This window comes from Mytilus galloprovincialis, chromosome 8 (genome assembly GCF_965363235.1).
Source record: "Mytilus galloprovincialis chromosome 8, xbMytGall1.hap1.1, whole genome shotgun sequence".
NCBI classification, from domain to species: domain Eukaryota; kingdom Metazoa; phylum Mollusca; class Bivalvia; order Mytilida; family Mytilidae; genus Mytilus; species Mytilus galloprovincialis.
Window position 1 is genome coordinate 96023097 of NC_134845.1, and position 11164 is coordinate 96034260.

Here is an 11164-nt window from a genome sequence, read left to right on the forward strand (position 1 = left end):
CTATTGATGATTGTGGACAAGGTTGGTTCAATTTGTCTCATTGTTGAAGGCCATCTGGTTACCTCTTATTGTTAATTTCTGTGTCATTTTGGTCTCTTGTGGATAGTTGTCTCATAGGCAATCATACCACATCTTCTTTTTTTTATATATCAGTAGTTATAGAGAAGATTTTTATGCCCCACCTACGATAGTTGAGGGGCATTATGTTTTCTGGTCTGTGCCTCACTGCGTCTGAGCGTCCGTGCGTCTGTTCGTCCGTTCGCTTCAGGTTAAAGTTTTTGGTCAAGGTAGTTTTTGAAGAAGTTGCAGTCTAATCAACTTGAAACTTAGTACACATGTTCCCTATGATATGATCTTTCTAATTTTAATTCCAAATTAAAGTTTTGACCCCAATTTCACGGTCCACTGAACATAAAAAATAATAGTGCAAGTTTCAGGTTAAAGTTTTTGGTCAAGGTAGTTTTTGATGAAGTTGAAGTCCAATCAACTTCAAACTTAGTACACATGTTCCCTATGATATTATCTTTCTAATTTAATTGCCAAATTAGAGTTTTGACCCCAATTTCACGGTCTACTGAACATAGAAAATGATAATGCGAGTGGGGCATCCGTGTACTACGAACACATTCTTGTTTGTAAAAGTTTTAAAAAATTTGACTATAAAGGTCAATAACTCCTTACGGGGTCAACTGACCATTTTTGTCATCTTGACATATTTGTGTATCTTAATTTGCTGAACATTATTGCTGTTAACAGATTATCTCTATCTATAATAATATTCACGATAATAACCAATAACTGCAAAATTTCCATAAAATTACCAATTATGGAGCAGCAACCCAATAATGGTTTGTCCCATTCATCGGAAAATTTCAGAACAGGTACATCTTGACCTGATTAACAATATGATAGGGCGTCAGATTTACTCTACATGCTTTGGTTTTAGAGTTGTAAGCCAAAATCTACATTTTACCCCTATGTTCAATTTTTAGCCATGGCCACCATCTTTGTTGGTTGGCCGGGTCACTTGACACATTCTTTAAAGTTAGATACACAAATGATGATTGTGGCCAAGTTTGGTTAAATTGGCCCAGTAGTTTCAGAGGAGAAGATTTTTTGTAAAAGTTAATGGACGACAGATGACGGAAGACTAAGGACGCCAAGTGATGAGAAAAGCTCACTTTGTCCTGTGGGCCAGGTGAGCTAAAAAGTGACTCAACTCTTTATCATCGTAATAATAAATTAATGGCACATCATCAAAAAAAGATTGACCATGCAATTTCATAATCTCTTCATGTTTGACCTTAACACCTAAAACTCAGTAGAGATTTCCATGTATTCTTAAAATGTATTCTGGTGCATTAACATATGTTAGGCTTTGAACTATTTCCCATTAGTTAAGGCCATATGGATGTCTGTAATGGCTTACATTAAAATTTACTAGTTTTTGACTATGACCCTTCTCCATAGATTGGTTTTTAAGATTGACTTAAAAAAACAAGTAAAATTATATATGTTTATTTCCTGTGTGTATGATAATTGTTTGAATTACAACATTTATAAAAGTCTGTGACTGTCATTCTCTATCAGCACACAAAATACTAAGTATATTTCTTTCAAGTCAGCTTCTCTGTGTTACAGTTCCATATATGTCCATTCTAGAGAAAAAAATCATTAATTAATAGATGTATAGTATAATATGTACTGCATTGCATATCATTTTTTATCAAAGTTTCATATTGTCTATTTGACTTTATGAATGATCAGAATAGTTCATACAAAAATAAGAAAAAAACCAATGCATAATGATACATGAACAATAAAAAAAATTACCTATAATCAAATTCAGAACATATCAGGAGATCATGTGCAAAAATCTAGTAAAATATAACATATATTTTTTCATATCTTTGAAGCTATTACATATTGATCTTATCTCCCTTTGCAACTACAAAGTACTACAGAATGTAATTTAAAAGCTAAAATTATATTCCACAAGGTATTTTAGAGCTTTGTTTAAAGAAAACTTACTAGTTTGTAGAATGCATAGAAAAACACCATTCTAGAAGAAATAATTCAAAATCTGATATAATATACATGTATATATATTTATATGTTTAGTAAAATAAAACATGCGTCTGTCTAAGTCTTTGATAAGTGCAATTTATAGCTAGAAACAAGCATGAGAGGAGGCCACTAAAAAGAGCATATTTTCTGCAATTATTTAATTTTGACAAATGTAGCTTTCAATAATTTTTCTTCAACCCATTCATTTTTTCTGCTTGAAAAAACTTTTAATAAAGAAAATGTGATATATATACAGTCTGCACCAAAATCTTTTCTCAACTACTAGTCCAAAGACCAATATTCTGACATTTTTCTTATTGGTTCAAACAAAGTTTTGCAAAAACTTACTAGTCCAAAAGAAATTTACTAGTCTGGGGCTTCAGATATGTATGCAGAGACATATTTTATATATAAAATGAAGAAAGGAAATGGGGAATGTGTCAAAGCGACAACAACCAGACCATAGAGCAGACAACAGCTGAAGGCCACCAATGGGTCTTCAATGTAGCGAGAAACTCCCGCACCAGGAGGCGGTGTCCAGCTGGCCCCTTAAAAAAACATGTATACTAGTACAGTGATATTATACATGTATGTTTATAGTGGCTCAAATCTCCAATTATCTCCAACTTCAAATCAAGAAAAGAAAAATCACAAATTTATAGATATTTGAAGAATACATATGATTAGTGACAGATTTCAATATTTACATGATGATGAAAACCTTATGAAACAGTGTATTGAACTAATTTACAATATGATCAAAATTTTGGTGAGTTGCTATAAATTTGCTATAGTTTGTCATTTTTTGCCAAAATTGAATGTAATAATATGAATGAAAGCTTAAGAGTAAGATCAGCAAGTCTTAGAAAAACTGTTTATTTTCATACTTAGAATATGTTTTTTTGGAACTCCGAACACACTCTCTAAATATTGACTATTTTGACAAAAATAATCAAAGTTAGCTGATTTCTCATTTACAGTCATATAAAATTGCACATTAGTTTACTATCAAACCGACATTCAAGTACAAAAGTAGGGTTGTTTGACCCTACCTATATTTCTAGCATATTACAGAAATAATCAGTTTTAATGAGGACTATACTTCATGGTCTAAAATTGCCATTTCACATTATTTCATCTGTTTCAAAAGATTGCAGTATTTTACATTTATATATATATATATATAGCGAAAGCTCTTTTTTTGAGAACCCAGGTGGTCGTGTGGTCTAGCGGGACGGCTGCAGTGCAGGTGATTTGGTGTCACGATATCACAGTAGCATGGGTTCGAATCCCGGCGAGGGAAGAACCAAAAATTTGCGAAAGCAAATTTACAGATCTAACATTGTTGGGTTGATGTTAGACGAGTTGTATATATATATATATATGACCTTAGTTTTTTCATTAAATGTTATTTTTTAAACTACTACTAGAAACTTAATTTACACTTTAAATATGAATTCACTTGTCCTATTTTTGAGGAAAAAAATGATGTCCTATATGTACATGTATGTATGAGGGTCTGGATTGGGGGGGGGGGGTCTGTTATTCTGTAAAATTTTAATTTTTACCCCTTTTTTTCTCTAATCTTCAAAAAATTAACACCTTTTTTCTCTAATCTTCAAAAAATTAACCCCTTTTTTCTCTAATTTTCATTTTTTTTGCCCATTATTCTCTAATCTTTATTTTTTAAGGGCATTATTCTTTAATCATTTAACCCCATCCAAACCCTCATGTATACATTCAAAATTCTAATTATTTTATATATAAGACTACCTAAAACTTACCAAATGATAAAATACTATTGAAATTAACATTTCCCGCGATAAAATTTAAAAACTGCTACTTCTCACATCTCCTGCCTGTCCTGGCACCTCATGTTAATATGACAGTGTCATGATAATCTGTTACTTAGTACAAGAAACCTAAAAAATAATTATCTATCATCAGAATCAGCACTATATATTTTAAAATATATATACAGCTAGTCAACAAAAGAGGGGTACTGATCATGATTTCCCCCTGCACTCTTCTGTGTCTTTACCTTCAGCCTACACATGCAAGTCTTAAAGGGGGAAAATTGAAGACAAGTACACCAAAATAGCATAAATTCAACAAAAACACAAAAATTAAAAATATATAATCATATAATATATGGTTAGTGGAACAGTATTATATATGCCTGGTTTTCTGTAAACTAGCCATTAGTAGCTAGATGATCCAACTGATAAATGGAATGTACATGTACATTTTGTGTACATTGTAATAAAAATGGGTGATTATGCATTGTACATTGTACTTGTACATTTTTGTAAATTAAAATACATGATTCTGGCATTTGAACATAACTATTAGTATTTGCAGCCTATTATCTATCTATCTTCCTTTTAAGGAGTGGACACATTCTTGAGTGTTACTGATATATACTCCAGCTTATAAATGTTGTTTAGAAATTATAGACACAAAACCTGTGAAGTAGATTTTTTCTTTTCATGACATACTTGTACAAATAAATAATGACACCATAATTTCATAGGTAACCTTTTATTGCTAGCTCATTTGATTCCTAATCATGCATGCGGCTTCCAATAGCAGATACATGTATATGCTATTGCTAAGAGCTAATTTTTGGTGCTGCTTTTTATAATTTATTTTGCATGCCCCGTGCCTTGTTTTATTTGTTATTGCATGTGTTTTTATATTCGGTGAAAAGCTCATTAGAGCATATGTTTGTACTGTTTGTCAATATGCTGAATCCAAATAAAGTTTTACTTACTTACTTACTTGCTAAGGATTTGTATAGTACAAATCCTTGCTCATGGTAATGCCACACAATAATGATAATGCAGTGGGTTTTTTTGGGGGGAGGGGGTGATCCTACCATCTTTAATATCCAGTAAACACTATTTTCTGTCTATGAGAATAAATGTATGCATGCCACAGTATGGTACCGGAGCTAGAATAAAGTGTGATACCTTTTTTTTAAGTACCCCCTCCCCTTTTTTTAAATTTCTGTTATTTCTCCTTCCAAGAAACGGCAATTTTGTTTATTGTCCACCAGCGATCAGACCTGACACCTATGCAATTGAATTCTGTCATATACATTGATTTAAAATAGTTATATCGATTAATATAAGTAAAATCATACCTGCATGGTTTGTACGCTGGCGGCCGCCAACTTGGAAAACGTAAACAAAGTAGTTCGCATGTACGCACTTTCCACAGAATGGTCAAACGGCTACAAATTGTCGTATGTTTAAAAATGAACCGTTAAAGTGAATACAAAAACATGTTTTAAATATATGTTTATGCAATTAACGAAAAAATGTATGCATGCGCTGCGGATGCTTAATCTCTGCAAGATCTTGCACACGGTGAGTACGGCTGAAGGCAAGGGTGTTAAACGCAGGACTTCGGGAATGTCCGGAGAGCCGACAACCTTGCTTCGGAAGTTGGTTTTATCCATGTAATGCCTTTAAAAATTTTACAATTAACTTTTCTTTTGAGTTTTGTTCTTTCTTTATTATTCAATTGCAAAAGATATAAATATTATTTCAACTTTCGTATTCGTATTTATTTTATTTCTTTATTTATACATGGTATAATTTGTAATTGCAGATGTCGGTTTCTCATATGAAATATATGTTCATTGAACGATGCCGTTAGTATCTAGAAATACCTTAACCACAAAATAATCCATTTGACATACAGCAGTACAAGAGGCAGATGCAACAGGATTGTCTATAAACTATGTGCTCATAAACAGACTCTCGTATCTGTTACCCTGTTTCATAACAAAAGTTTGTTACATAGAGAAACCTACAAAGGTCTTCCTGAATTATTTGAATAAGCGATGTACGCAGCTGACTTGGATAGACATAGACATAAAATGGTCTAGTCAACTCACAGAAATTCTAGCTCAGAATGAGGATACAGTTATTGTAAAAAAAAAGATATAAAATTTGAAGTATTTGAGTGAAACTATACACATAAATACTCGTTTTAAAATTAAATTTTATACTTCAACATAAGAAATCAAGTTTTCACAAAATGACTGAATTGGACAACAACAGATCTAAATCTTCGGTTGGCTATTTCTTACTTGTTTTTGTTACCCTAGTGTTAATGGCCTCATTATCTCTGTACGCTATAACCAGTGGTCATTTCAACATGAGAAGAAACATGGTTGAACGGAATACTGAGAAATCTTATATGCATATGGTGGTAAATACACAAACTGGAACAATAATTGATGAGGACCAAACATATGCCATAAATGGTTTTAACCAATCGATACTTAAAGGGTCAACATTGAAATGCTTTGGACATGACTTTGAAATTCTTATTAATGAGCACACGCTCTGTGAGAAATCGGATGATATAGACCTTCCAATTCTTATATCAAGTTCCCAAAATCAGTTTAATGAGAGACAGGCCATTAGAAAATCATGGGGATCCGAATGTAACCGAAACGACACGGCAATTAAGTGCTTATTTGTGATCGGAAATGATCGGTTTACAGGAAGAAAGTACGTTATATAAAGATATTGTACAAATTGACTATATCGACTCATATGGGAATTTAACATACAAGACTGTGTTCAGTATTTCATGGGCCGCGAGATATTGCTCGTCAGCTAAGTACGTTATGAAGACAGACACTGATATGTATGTAAATACGAATCTACTCCCCTTTATAACAAAGAAAGCACCAAATACGTTCATAGGTGGATATTGCTGGGGACCTTCGACCCCACACAGAAATAGAAATTCTAAATGGTATGTGTCGTTCAAAGGCTATAAGGAGAACAAATTCCCCCCAATGTGTTCAGGAACTGGATATATTATCAGTATGGACTTAGTCCTAACTATTTTACAGACGTCTGAATATATTCCATTCTTTTATCTAGAGGAAGTGTACATTGCAATGTGCTTGAAGAAAATGCGTGTTACGCCAATCTATTTACTTGGGTTTAACAATATAAAACCACGCTTCAATCCATGTTTTTATAAGAATGATATCATTACGTCACATGGTGTAAAACCAAGAGAACTTGTTACCTTTTTGAACCAGATTAAGTCGTGTAATAATTCAATTCTACCAGAAAATGTCTACAAACCACGACCATTATTGAGAGTTAATTGATGATTAGATTCTTCTGATCATGTGTGGAATAGATAATTTGATACAAACCACGCCCATTACTGAGATTTAATTGATAATCTGATTCTACTGATCATGTGTAAAGTAGTTAAATGTATACAAACCACGCCCATTATTGAGAGTTAATTGATAATCTGATTCTACTGATCATGTGTAAAGTAGTTAAATGTATACAAACCACGCCCATTATTGAGAGTTAATTGATAATCAGATTCTACTGATTATGTGTACAGTCATTAAATGTATACAAACCACGCCCATTGTTGAGAGTTAATTGATTCTATTGCTCGTGTGTAGAATAGATAATAAGATACAAACCACGCCCGTTACTGAGAATATAAAAAAGAAGATGTGGTATGATTGCCAATGAGACAACTATCCACAAAAGACCAAAATGACACAGACATTAACAACTATAGGTCACCGTACTAGACTTAATTGATAATCAGATTCTACTGATAATTGAGATTATGAACTAAGACAACTAATTAAAAAAAATTATCATAGCTTAAACTCAAATATATTCATACTATGTTAAGGCGTAGATTCTAATTGTTAAATTAAATGGGAGAAAATATTTGGAAATAATTCGCATTGGGACAATTTGTGGTCGGGATTAAAACAAAATACATGTGCATGATAATAAAGTAAAAGCATTCCACTGGCGATCTATACACAATATTTACAAAAAAGAAACTATCAAATGGAAACTGCCATATTTGTCAAAATGACGTCGACATAGAAACCATGCAATATTTATTTTTTTAGTTGTTGTATACAAGGTAAATAGATATATGAAGATGAGTACCAATGAGACAACTCTCCGTCCAAGTCACAATTTGTAAAAGGTAAACCATTATAATGTTAAAGTACAGCCTTCAACACGGAGACTAGGGACACATTAACTTAGCAAGGTATGAATGGCCCCACAATGAATAATGTTAAACAATTCTATCAGAAAAACCAACGGCCCCATCTATATAAAACCCGAGAGACAGTTATAAACTTCGTCAGTAAGCGACAACCAAGTCATGACTTAGGACAGGTGCAAACAAATGCAACGGGTAAACATTTTTATAACGTTTTTCCTTAACCTGAAAAAGTAGTTTACCATTACAATATAGAAAGACACACGACAAAAGATCAATTTGAAATGTGTTACTAGTAACTCGATCAAAAGGAACAAATTAACAACTTCAAGTTAAAATACTCTGAACGAATAAATCTAATATATGACACAATATGAATACAATATGCAAAACAATTGTCAACTATAACCTGGGACAAAATGGCGTTAAATAGAATTTATAAAAAAGGAAAACAACACGTTTAATAACTGTTTGCGTCCGTAGCGCTTTTCTGGATTTACCTTCATAAGGAACGCTCAAAACCAAACATTTGATATCCGAAGATGGATTGATATTCAAAGATGGATAATTACCGAAAATCGTTGAAGAGCAATATGTCAAAAATACCTAAAATAAATTGCCAAATTCGTCTAAAGCCAACTTTGCCTGAGGGAGTTGAAACCTTATTTATATAACAATTTCAGAATTTATAAACGAACAAGTTTAGTGAAGTTTGTTAAATCATGTCAGTATCGAAACACTGACTACTGAGCTGATGATAACCTCTGGGACGTCAATAAAGTACAAAGGTAACTTCAAATACAATAATTTTTTTCAAACACAATGAATGTGTTTTTTAATATGATAGATTCTTTTTGTGCTTTTTTTGTAAATGTTTGTTTGTTTTAAGATTGTAACACAGTGATAACTGTTGTAACCATATTTTGACTATTTTACCAACTGTTTCTGTTTTGTTCACGCATCGTTGTAAAAAAAATAACGGAATTTGATACTACTGTCATACAAGTGAGAGGTTTAGCGTTGAAAAACCAGGTTCAATCCAACATTTTCTACATTCGAAAATGCCTGTACCAAATCAGGAATATGATAATTGTTGTCCATTCGTTTAATGTGTTTTATCATTTGATTTTGCCATTTGATTAGGGGCTTTCCGTTTTGAATTTTTCTCCGAGTTCATTATTATTGTGATTTTACTTTTGTTGTTAGTACAGAAATATTTTTTACCAAAACAAATTGTTGTTCATAGTATGAGAACATAAGTGAGAATTTTTTGTTATACTAAAACCAATAGGTGGTACGTACAAAAAAAAATAAGAGGAGATATAGCACAAAACAAACAAAACATTACATAAGAAAAATGCATTACAAATTGTGTCAACTAGTCAAATCGACACGAAAGTACGATTTGAAAGTTCATTTTAAACACGCTTCAAGTACATGAAGTAATAATAAATACTTAGTAATACTTTAAGGTAATTAAATATGGCATATTTTGGCATTAATATTAATTAACCATAGAGGATATTTGCATATGAAATAAACATATTTATTCTAAAACTAGTTGTTGGCATGATACGGGGTATGTTCATCTCATATATTTTATGATGGTATGATACTCAACCCCGAACCGGACGGGTGTGCTTGATATTCATATGATGAAGACAAAGTATTTCAATCAGTTTAATTGATGTATGGAGCTGGCATGTCAGTAACTGCTAGTAGTCCTTTGTTAATTTATGTATCATTGTCATTTGTTTAGTTTTTTTTGTTACTTATCCTGACATCGAACTCGGATTTCTTTTAAACTTGAGTTTCATTGTACGTATTGCTGTGTGTGTTTTTTCTACATTGGCTAGAGGTATAGGAGCCTTTGTTAGTCTTGTATGATTTTTAAATTTAGTTTCTTTTATATATTTCGGAGTTTAGTATGACGTCCATTATTGTGGATTCAGTTTTTTTTTTCGTGTGTACCAATTTATTTGGTTTGAGAAAATCTTGCATTTTCGTGGATATTTATTTTGTTGTTTTGGCAAAGACTGCATGCATTCCTTCAGAAAATTTGTAATTGGTTGAACATTTAACAATTTAATTTGCCTGTGCCCACGAAATCCACGAAAATTGGTATCTAACGAATAATAATGAATACACAGTATCGCTGAACTAGCTCACATTTTTGTTTAGGGGCCAGCTATAGCACGCCTCCAGATGTAGGATTTTCTCTATGTATTGAAGACACATTAGATGTCTTTGGCTGTTTTCGGATCTTTGGTCGGTATGTTGTATCTTCAACACATCCCCATTTCCATTCTCAATTTAATCATCCAATAAGACAGGAATAAATGATTCCATTATGGAAAAAGGCATGGTGTAGAAAATTCAAATATGACAATTTTCTAAACACAATTATTACATAATATAAATGGAATCTATTGAATATCATGAATTCAATAATTATTTAAAAAAAAACCACACACACAAGATTAAGTTCCAGAATTTTGGCAGGCGCATAGACAGCGGGGTTAAACCTGTTTTTATATCTCCACTGTCCCCTATACCTCTAGCCAAAGTGAAACACTTGCACAGTAATACCCACAGTAAAACTCACTTTAAGTCAGAGTCCGATGTAAGAACAGGTTAAAGAAGAAACTAAGTAAAATGACAATGATCAACAAAGTACTACTAGCAGTAACTGACATGTTATCTCCAGACCTCATTTAAACTAATTGAAAGACTATGTCTTCACCATATGAAAATCAAGCACAATCACATCATACAATATGCTCGTATCAAGCCCCAAATTGTGTTTATTTTCTATGCAAAGACTCTATGATAGAATCAATATTGACTCCCAAAAATATGTTTATTTCCAATGCAAAGACCCTATGAGCGAATCAATATTGACTCCCAAAAATATGTTTATTTCCAATGCAAAGACCCTATGAGCGAATCCATATTGACTCCCAAAAATATATTTATTTCCAATGCAAAGACCCTATGAGCGAATCCATATTGACTCCCAAAAATACCATGATCTTAAATGACTTGATATATTTCTTTTATGAATTAG

At 32.4% G+C, this 11164-nt stretch overlaps 1 protein-coding gene and 1 long non-coding RNA gene across 3 annotated transcripts in view; one reads left to right on the top strand and one right to left on the bottom strand.

The window, feature by feature from the left end:
- Positions 1–6394, top strand: part of LOC143042880 (beta-1,3-galactosyltransferase 1-like) — a 29828-nt gene extending 23434 nt beyond the window's left edge. For both annotated transcript variants that reach the window (XR_012968157.1, XR_012968156.1), the window contains exon 2: positions 5683–6394. The gene's annotated coding sequence lies outside the window, so the exon portion shown is untranslated. The remainder of the gene's footprint in view (positions 1–5682) is intronic.
- LOC143042881 (uncharacterized) lies at positions 1503–5508 on the bottom strand. Its single transcript, XR_012968158.1, has 3 exons — positions 5213–5508; positions 3852–3989; positions 1503–1658 (listed from the first exon to the last, which is right to left on the bottom strand). It is a non-coding gene; the product is annotated as an uncharacterized LOC143042881 (long non-coding RNA).
- Positions 6395–11164: the final 4770 nt, after the last annotated feature.